Here is a 10534-nt window from a genome sequence, read left to right on the forward strand (position 1 = left end):
TAAGAGAATCTTAATGTTGCAAGAGTTTTCAAACTAACATTTGTGTGATTTCTCCATTCTAAATCATCGAGTTCCGAGTAATAGGCTTAATATAAGATATAGTACTGCAGTATGAATAATTGTTATTTGTTATCCGTTACTTTGTATTTATTAAACCCGGAAATGAGCATCATCTCAATGTAAGTTTTGCAACCGAAATAGATTGTATAATTACATGCATATTTTTTTGTAATTTGACAGCAGTCTAAGGTGCTCCTCTACAGAAGGCTTTGTCCTTCTCTCAGATGTCACCCCCATTCATAAAATTATTTAAGACACAGAAACTACTCTGAAATTGTTTGATTATATCGATTCCATAATGTATTCGATTATGTAATGGATCATGTTCCCTAGTGCACGTTATCAATTCCCTTTGACTTGTATTGGAATTTGGTCAGTAGCGTTGCCGTCCCTTAGCGCTCTGTCCCTGTAAATCATTGCCCACTTTGATGCTGGAATATGTTAGTGCGAAAGTGTGAATAAGAGTTGAAACTGTGCATGGCGGTTGTGTAAGCTAGTGAGGGTTTGCGGTAACAATGAGGAGCAAGATGGGCGGTTTTGAAATGAGTTTCACAACCAACCGGTTCTTTTCAGGAGTTTCACAGCCATAACCGGTTCTGTTCAGCAGTGTTGTAGTCGAGACCGGATAGTCCGCGACCGAGACCAAGACCGAGACCTGAAGATTCGAGACCGAGACCGAGACCGAGACCAGCCCCTTCAAGGCGGACCGAGACCGAGACCAATATGGTCCGAGACCGAGACCGAGACCGAGACCGAGACCGAGACCGCTGATAATAAATAACAATAGTCGAAATAAAAAAAACAAGACACGTTATTATAGTTGAAAAATGTAACCTTTCTATTCACAAAGAATACAGACCAAAATTTTGACCAGTGGCAATGTTGACAAATTGATACATGACACCTTACTTGAGCAAAAAGTAGTTACACTTAAGAAATGTGGGCTTTGACATGTTGTCTACACCCAATCGTGACAAAAGTAAAAAGTTAAAGGTAGATGTTTCATAGGTAGATGTTTTATAGGAACTCGGATCCTAAACTCCACAGTCACCCCTTGGTTTCAGCTATGACTTCTAATGGATATTTAAAGATGCAATTTTAATTTTACATTGCCTTTTTTTCCTAAAATAAATTTAGGACTTAACTTCTAACAAGACTTGTGTACTTGATTTTAAAAAATGGGAGCTAGAAAATGTTGAATTAATTTTTAAATTTTTGTCACAGAATGTGGACTTGTACATGTAGACCCACAAGTTGCGAGGTGGTAGCCAGAATGTGCCAGATATGGATTTTTAATTTTTTTCTGAACGGGATTTTTAATTTTTGAGGAATAATGGGGTACTTCAAAATGAGCAGCCAGAAAATGGGGTCTCATCATACACTCTCATGGCAACAGTGAGTGGTAACTGGTCAGAGTGTGTGAGTTCAAAGCTGGAAAATCAGGTAGGAAAATTTACTTTTTCTTCAAAACACTGTCCCAAATTAAAAAGAATATTGTGTGGGGTCGAAAATATAACTAATTTGAAGCACCTCATCATGGGCGTCGCCAGGATTTTTTCTAGAGGGGGGCAAAAAAATTCTTTTGCCAAAAAATGCTTGTATTTCTCAACACATTCTCGATTTATCAGTTTTAGAGGGGGGCAGGGACATCCCCCCAACTCATTACATTTACACCACGTTGTCTTCGCGCCTCTTTTTTTTTTTTTTCTTCCTTTTTAATTTTTTTTTTATCCTTTTCGGGGGGGGGGGGCAAGTGCCCCCCCTTGCCCCCCCCCCCCCCCTCCTCGCGACGCCCATGCACCTCATTTATTATCAGAATACAAAATGCAAGTGATTACGCCCACAGGGGTGGGCTAAACTACACAATCCCCGAAAATGGTTGACCCTTATTGCATAAATTGTTACAAGTTTATACTTTGCTTTATGTGGCCGACTCAACAGATAAATGCCGAACTTGTTCCAAATCGTTGTGTGACTGGTACTGCTGCAGTTTTACATGTACTTTGGTAGCCTTGACCAAGGCTATCAGCTTGTTCCCATACGAGCTTGTTCCCGCTACCGCACACCACCGCGCGCGCCGCTACACAATCACTAGTTGTACTATACCGTTAGCCTCAACGACCCTTGCGTGTGCTTTGTGTGCATGTACGTACGCCCCACACACACTTCCGCAAACAGCCGTATAGTAAATCGAGGCGGCAGATACCTCGATTTACTGTACGGCTGTTTGCGGAAGTGAGTGTGGGGCGTACGTACATGCACACAAAGCACACGCAAGGGTCGTTGGTGCTAACGGTATATAGAACAACATTGTGTTGCTGCGCGCGCGGTGTGCGGTAGCGGGAACAAGCTCATATGGGAACAAGTTGATAGCCTTGGTCAAGGCTAGTACTTTGGGGACTTGCCAACGTGCAGTCGAGTCCAAACCGACCGCAATATATAACGGTACTGAACGAAGTGAACACAAAGTAATCGATCGAGCTGTAAAAGCTACATATTGCCGGTCTCGACCCGAGACCAGACAAAATATCGAGACCAAAGGGGACCGAGACCGAGACCAAGACCGAGATCACAGCTTCCGAGACCGAGACCGAGACCGAGACCAGCAAAAAGTGGTCTCGAGACCTCGAGACCGGTCTCGAGACCTACAACACTGCTGTTCAGTACCGCACAACTTCTAAAAAGAGATTACTCAGCGTGGTGTTACCGCAAAACCTCACTAGTTTGCCAAAGTGTAAATGTTCATGCCCAGGGGCGGAGGAACGCTTTTCAAACTGGAGGGGGCAACACCAAGAATTAGGGACACTTGCTCAGAGAAAGGGGCACCTTCCATCGGTGTGAAAGTGGAGGAAAAGAACATGGTCCCGTTAATTTTGCTATAAACCTATATGACGAGAAACAAATTATGAATACGATGTCCATCTCGCTCTTTGTGTTTCTTTTATCTACTTATGTAGAGAGACCATTTCTTTTTATCGTGAGAGAGGCGCTGTTGCTTCACTATTTTATTCGCATGAAGAGCAATATTATTTTTAGGGGCAAGTTTTCCATCTTTAGAGGAGCATAATTTTAATGTTGCGTGCGGGGCACTAATTGTGCTTTTGAGGGGCGGTTTTCTATTTTGAGAAGTTTTCGCGAGAGCAGCATTATTGTTTTTGATGGCCAATTTTCCATCTCGAGAGGGGCTCAATTTTATTATCGCGAGAGGGGTATTGGCGCTTTCGAGGGCTACTTTTCCTTCTAGTTCTCGAGAAGGTGCACAATCTAGTTAATGCGAGAGGGGCACTTGTGTTTGTGAGGGGCAAATTTCTTTTACAAGAGAGGAGTCATATTTTTTTGTAGCACAATCATGCTTTCATTTGTGTGCGTTTGAGGGGCATTTTTGTTTTCATCTCGAGGGGGGAGGGGGCACATTTGTTGGCCTGTGAAATTGAGTGGGGGGGGGGGGTTGGGTTGGGGATGGCAAGTGCCGCTCCCGGTTCCGCCGCCCCTGTTCATGCCTAACAAACAACACAGTAACGTCTAGGAACAAGACTAATGATGGCCTGGCCCGGAGCCAGCCCTCAGACACCTCACCAAGACAGCAGCCAACGACGTCCGCATCAAGATGAATGAAGTCCTCCGCAAGGCTCGCCCAGCTAAACCTAATCTGACCAAACCAGAGCGGTTCGCTGTCAGTGACCTTCGCCGAGACAACTCCATCCACATCCTCACAGCGGACAAGGGCAACGCCACCGTCGTCATGGACAGGGAGGACTACAGCAACAAGGTAAAAGACATACTTTCTTCTGGTTCATACCGCCCACTCCCCAAGAACCCCATCCCCGCCATCGAGAAGCGAGTTGCCAGCCAACTTCTCCTCTTGCATCGAGCAGATGCATTATCCACCCCCCTCTACAGACGACTCAGACCCTCCAGTTCGATCTGTCCCAGGTTCTTTGGTCAACCAAAGATTCACAAACCTGAGATCCCTCTGCGCCCCATAGTTGCCTCTCGAGGTTCCCCCACTTACCACACAGCCCAACACTTAGCCAAAATCCTCAGACCCTTGGTGGGTCAGACACCACACCATGTGTCCAACTCTTCCCAGTTTGTCAGCATCACCAGAAACCTCACTGTCCAACCCACTGACTTGCTTGTCAGTTTAGACGTCGTCTCACTCTTCACCAATGTTCCCACAGGCGAGGCCTGCAAACTAGCTAAGGAAAGACTTGAACATGATACCACTCTCGCTGAACGCACAGACCTGTCCCCCGACCAAATTCATGATCTGTTACTAACATGTATTTCTTCCAGTTGTTTTCAGTGGCAAGGCAAGTTCTACGAGCAAACGGCTGGGACCTCCATGGGATCTCCTTTATCCCCGGTCCTAGCCGACATCTTCATGGAGGAGTTCGAGTCTTCCTCCCTACTCACAGCGGATCTTCGGCCAACCCTGTGGCTACGCTACGTTGATGACACCTTCGTAGTGTGGCCCCATGGCCCGGACACACTCCAAGACTTCCTCCAGTACCTCAACAAGCAACACACCAGCATCAGCTTCACCATGGAACAAGAACAGCATGGCACCATTCCTTTCCTGGACGTCAAGATCTCCAGGAATCCGGATGGCACCCTGGGACACAGCGTCTACAGGAAACCCACCCACACCGACCGCTATCTCCACCAGCGGTCGTTCCATCACCCCAGCATCAAGTCATCGGTCAACCGCACCCTAGTACAGAGAGCCTTCGAGGTCTGCGACCAAGACAACCTCAAGCGTGAACTCAAGCACATCCAGACGTCACTACAACGGAACGGCTACAAACCCAACCGCATCAAGATCAGCAAACCTGACCAACGGGTCCCCTATACCCAAGGTCCCCCCACTGTATCTCCCTCAGTCACTCTTCCTTACATAGGTCCAGCTTCTCATCATCTGCAACGCATCCTCCGACAAGCCGGCGTCAAGGTGTACCACTCATCTGGCAACAAGCTCCAAGGCAGCCTCCATACTCAGCCTCCTCGTCCAAGCCGGGAGTCTACCGCATTCCGTGCGAATGCGGCAAAGTCTACATCGGCGAAACCGGTCGGAACCTTCCCACTAGGCTCAAGGAACACAGAGCACATGGACGGCGAGGGGATTTTGACAAATCGGCCATTGTCAAACATTCCCACATCAACGACCACAAAGTTGATTGGGATGCGGCCGAACTCATCGCACCGATCCAGTTCTGGCATCCAAGACGCATACGGGAAGCCATCGAGATCCGCAAGCACAACACAGTTCCGCAAGACATCGGGTTTCATCTCAACGACATCTGGCTCCCACTTCTCCAGACTGATGGGTCTCCTATACCCTAGGTCCTCAGCCACTACCTTAGACTGATGGGTCTCCTATACCCTAGGTCCTCCCTCCACTGACACTGCAACCCTACTGTTCCACTTCAGTGGGCACCAAGCTTGCTCAGGGATCCTGTCTACTTGGCATCCTCACAGGATGCAACTTCACACTCCATTGATTTCACCTTTTGCTACTTAAGTATTCACTTTCTTAGAGTTTAGGCACTCTCCTGAAGACGGTCAGAGCATACTGACCGGAACGTCGAGTTTATACCTCTGGTTCTTTTCAGAACCATTCTCTTAGTTGAGAAATTATTCGCACATGGTGTTTCCGCAAACCTTTCATTATTTAGTATCTTCACCATGCAAAGCCTCAAATCTTACTGTTTTTCTTGTATCCCTTTATGCTTGCAGACCCGTGAATATACGCCTGGAAATTAGCTTTGCTGAGCAAATCTCCGTTTTTTTTATTGCTGTCACTGACCATTGTGGCCCTTGCATGACAGGCTTTTTGCAAAATGTATGGCAAGGGTTGCACTTTCAACCAGGATTTTGAACAGGAGCTTCTGAGAATGAAAATTTAATTGGATCGAAACATCACTCGATTTTGAAAAGGGCGCGATTGTTTTACCAAATGACAATGGCATACAAGATTGCTTTTATAAGTTACATCTATGAACTTCGGTGGGAAATATCATCCAATGGACAACGGATTATAATTTATCCCCAAAATGAACAGAAAGTGAAACACTGCGGTAAGCCTAAATGAAGTTTTAATTTGATATTAACTTGAACAACTTACGGGTTGAATATTTCTCAACCCTTTTTAAATTAAGGGTATTTGTCATTGCTGTCTTTGTAATTAACAAGATTTGTCCTTGGATATTAACAAGCAATTTTGAAACAAGGCATGTTTCCTTGTGTAGTTCGTGCACTGTCGTTTAGAAAGAGCGCCCTCACGTTAAATGATGTGGCAAAGATGAATCAGGGCACGAGACCCCTTCTATTGAGAACCCATTGTTCACGCAATTGCACCATGCAATTGCTCTGTGAGTTCGTTTAATACAATAGCTAGCACAATGCTTTCGCCATTGAAGGGGGCCTCCGTGATGGAATTGATATCGTGCCAGGATTGGTCTATACTCACGAGGCCTCCTCCATTGAGAACCCATTGTGCACGCCATATTGTACCATGCAATTGCTATGTGAGTTATTTTAATACAATAGCAGTCGCCATTGAAGGGGGCCTCCGTGATAGAAGTGATAGCGTGCCCAGATTGGTCTATAGCATCCTTGCTCTTCTAGGCATTTCAATATATGCAGTATAATGTTCTCAAGCTAAAACAACCGCATTTTTAATGTAAAATGAAAAAAAAAATGGATATTTCATAAAAAAAAAATCATTTCTTCACCATTTTCAAGCAGACGATAATAATGAGATTATTATTTTTGTTTTAAATCCCACAGCACATAGCAGTCAACATTTTTGTTTGTTATACCTCTGTCTTGGATTCTTTGGATTTTGATGTAAAAATCACGAAAACAAACAGCAGTAAACACACCAATCATAACAATCTAACGGCAACTCCATGCATGTCGCGTGCTCGAAACAGCTGATCGTCTGCTAGTTCGCTGCTCCCACTCATGTGTGGAAAGATGGTGAAAATAGTGTGGGTACCAAAGATAAAAACTTTTCACACCGTATACGTACAAAGTCATAGCACACTCCCTATGGATATCCCACAGGGAAGTGTGCTATGACTTTTTTTATAAACTTAACGCGCGATCGTTCTAGGCCAATGAAAATACAGTTTTCAAGAAAGAGCTATAACAATTGTCGGTCTTTAGTGTTTGTGATTATATTGCAGAATAGTAAGCTGTTATAATATTACTATCCTACATGACTAATACTAAAACTGCACCGTTAAAAAAAATCAAGCGATTTATCTTATTTAGAAGCATTCACATATAAAGTTTATACGAATAACAAACTAAGGCCTATTATACATGCGCAAATAACATAATAGCCGATTTTAACAATAACTTTTTTTCTTGAATAACAATTTTTTTTCCAAAGACTCTAGAAGTCCAGTTGTGATACGTCGAGGATTGTTAATTTCTCATTGTTTCTCATCTCATAGCTTTGTGGATAAGAATATTTTGAATATGTATTGTACACTGGAGTCTAGAAATTGTGATTATTTTTAAAGTAAATGTTAGCGAAACCTCGCTTGATTGTGACACATGTACTTTAATGTAGGCCTACTATAATTTTCAAGTTGTATATTTACATTGGTAGACCCTGTCGAGCCACCTATAAAAACCCCGGTTAGCTCGCTGGTCGAGTGGTACGATGTCTGCACCAGATCATGATCATGAGCAGGGTCATGTCGTGGGTTCGAGTCCCACCAGAGTAAACAAGTGATTTTATTATTTTTCTCACAAGCCCTTGGGCAACACTGAGTATACATTGTTTATAAAAATCATGTCGGGACAAAACCCACATTTATACTCCGTCTGCTTTCAAGTAAATTCAACACATTCTTCAGGTGGTGGGTGTTATGATTTGTTTTGGTGTAAATTTCCTGATCTGCATAATAGTGATCGCTGAACTGAGTACTGACGAATTGCTTTTGGATAACATTTTGACTGGAGAAAAGTTGCCTCCTATTTAACAATTATGATCTGCCTGTTAACAAATTAGGCTAGAATGCCGCATTACCTGTGGCTCTAGTTCTTGCCGCCTTTACATGGCTTGGCGTAGATTGGGTCACCAGTGGTGCCAATCACCGATGCCACGCTAGCTCTGCTGTTATTGTCTGTCGCAGGCGCCGCGTAATGGCGAATCACACCATGTCCAGTCTTGTCGGGTGCGGCGTACAAGACCGCTTGGCCTGCCTCATCCACGGGCGTCTCTCTCGCATCCTGCTGGTCGAGTTGAGCTTCCGAGTCTTGTGCGAGACCTTCGTAGATGGGGTTGATTTGTAACACAGCCATGGAAACCGTCACTCCCTCATCGCTGGGTTGTTCTTGGTGTAGGCCCTCGTCTGCCTCACGTGATATCGCGACTTTTCTAGTTTTCATGACCAGGAATCTTGTACAAGAAACTATGGCAACCAGAAGGAGGGCAAGGCCGAGTGAACATCCGAGGATAATCCATACTGGATATAACTGACTATCGAGGTCTTGCAACGTTGGCTTGGTAGGTTGAGGCTGATCGGGGTGTGAGGAGTGCGAGGGTACTATACTGGCAAGAGATGTGTTGCCTGTTTCACGTACTGAGTCGTCGTTGCTGATTGGGTTTTGCTGTGTTGTTGCTGTTGCTGTGGGTAGTGTGCTGGCGTACTTTGTATTGGTATTGTCTTCATCTGCTATTTGAGGGGTGATGGTGATTAATTCGTCTTGTGATTCGGGATAAGGTGCACCATCTGCTGTTGGTTTCTCCTCAGAAATGTCCGTGGGAGATTTGTCTGGCGTCGTCAGTGTCACGGTAAAAGATGACAATTTGTCAACACTGCTTTCGTATCCACTGCTTGTACTAAAGTACTCCGGAAGTACGGAAGGATCAGTTGACGGCAAAAACGTCGATGGAATTGGCTTTACCGTGAGGACTGCTTCGCGGGAGAGAGTTTTTGGATTACTAAACAGCTGACACCAGTATGTCCCGTTGTCTTCTAATTGCACGTTGTAGATATGAAGATGATACTTGTTTGCCTTCTGATCAAGTTCGACAGTCATACGCCTTTCAAAGTTGGGTTCTATTTCAGAACCTAGAACCTCAAATGTTGTAACGTTCCTTTGCCACTGTAAACTGTCCTTGGCAGACCTGGTGCCGCAAGTGAATGTTACATTGTTTCCCTCGGTCACCTCAGTGCTGTTTGGATGAAGGAAAAAGTGATCCTCGCTCGCCGCACAGAGCAGAGTAGTAAAAAGAAAGCTAATAAGTGCCAACATAGTTTTCTTCTTCACTGAAGTAAATAAGATTGAGTCATTAGAAAAATCTCAATAAACCCTCTTCTTTGATAAATACGCCTCGTGTACAGCAGCCATACATGTACTGCGGAGATTGGTTGGAGTAGATACCGGTAACTTGTGTCGGAAAGTCATAGTGAAGAAGAATCACCAGTTTCGTCTCTTTGTGTTAATGTGGCACACATGGGAAAATAGACTCACGTATATGTGGGTTTTATATGATTGACTGTCTCCGTTGTGTACGTCATACCATATCAACAAACCAGTTCCTGATCAGTTTTCCTGATAAGCGTATTACGGGTAACATTAAAATCTCTTCTTGATCACGAATTGATTTTATCTCAGTATTAAAATAGTTTCCGCGTTTTAAATTGACTCGGGTGTTGGCTTTATGAATGTGTAATATTGGATGTCTGGATAGAATGAAAGTAATTAAATTTCATGTTCCTGTGTCAGGAAATCGCTGTGCTTTCAAACCTGTTTCCTGCAAGTCCTCAAAAGTTGCAATATAAACACAATGATTGAAATCATAGTTCTAAATGGAATTACAAGTGCAAAATTGTAATGATTTACAAGCTGACGGGAAGATATTTTTTAAGTGATTGATTATTCTTTCAAAAACAATCGTTAAGATAACCAGGAGGATACAACTAGTCACAATGATTATGTAATTTATATAAATTGAGATCATTATTCATATTTTGACCTCTTTAAAACAACCGTTTAAAAATTATAAGTGTATGGGAGCCATTCACTCGTTTTATTTGTGTATACTGCTTTCAACATCATGTGCATGGAATTGTGCCACATTTATACGTGTCATGCGTCCCTTAGTTTTCCTTTTAGAAAAAACAACAACAAGGAAACAACTTTCAATATTTTTAGTTTTTTATATTTTTGCATAGTCTCTTCCTCCTTTGATACAGATCTAATCTGCAATCACGCACCGAATATATTTAGACTGACAGATTTCTGTGTGGGTTTTGGCCGCTTCATACCGAACCTGCTACAAAAAGACCTCTTGTCTGAAGTTGCCTGACCCTCTAGCCAAGGACGCTCCAAATTTGGACTTTTTGTTTTAAACCTCTGATTTGAATAAATGTCATGACGCTTCCTGCAGACATCTTTTTAAAAAAAAAATAAATTACTCATGGAATTATTATGAAAAATGCAGGAATAC

General features: G+C 43.6%; 1 pseudogene; it reads left to right on the forward strand.

The window, feature by feature from the left end:
* The first annotated feature begins 3617 nt into the window (after positions 1–3617).
* Positions 3618–5050, forward strand: LOC119722167 (annotated as a pseudogene).
* Positions 5051–10534: the final 5484 nt, after the last annotated feature.

This window comes from Patiria miniata, unplaced genomic scaffold, assembly GCF_015706575.1.
Source record: "Patiria miniata isolate m_02_andy unplaced genomic scaffold, ASM1570657v1 HiC_scaffold_14, whole genome shotgun sequence".
NCBI lineage: Eukaryota > Metazoa > Echinodermata > Asteroidea > Valvatida > Asterinidae > Patiria > Patiria miniata.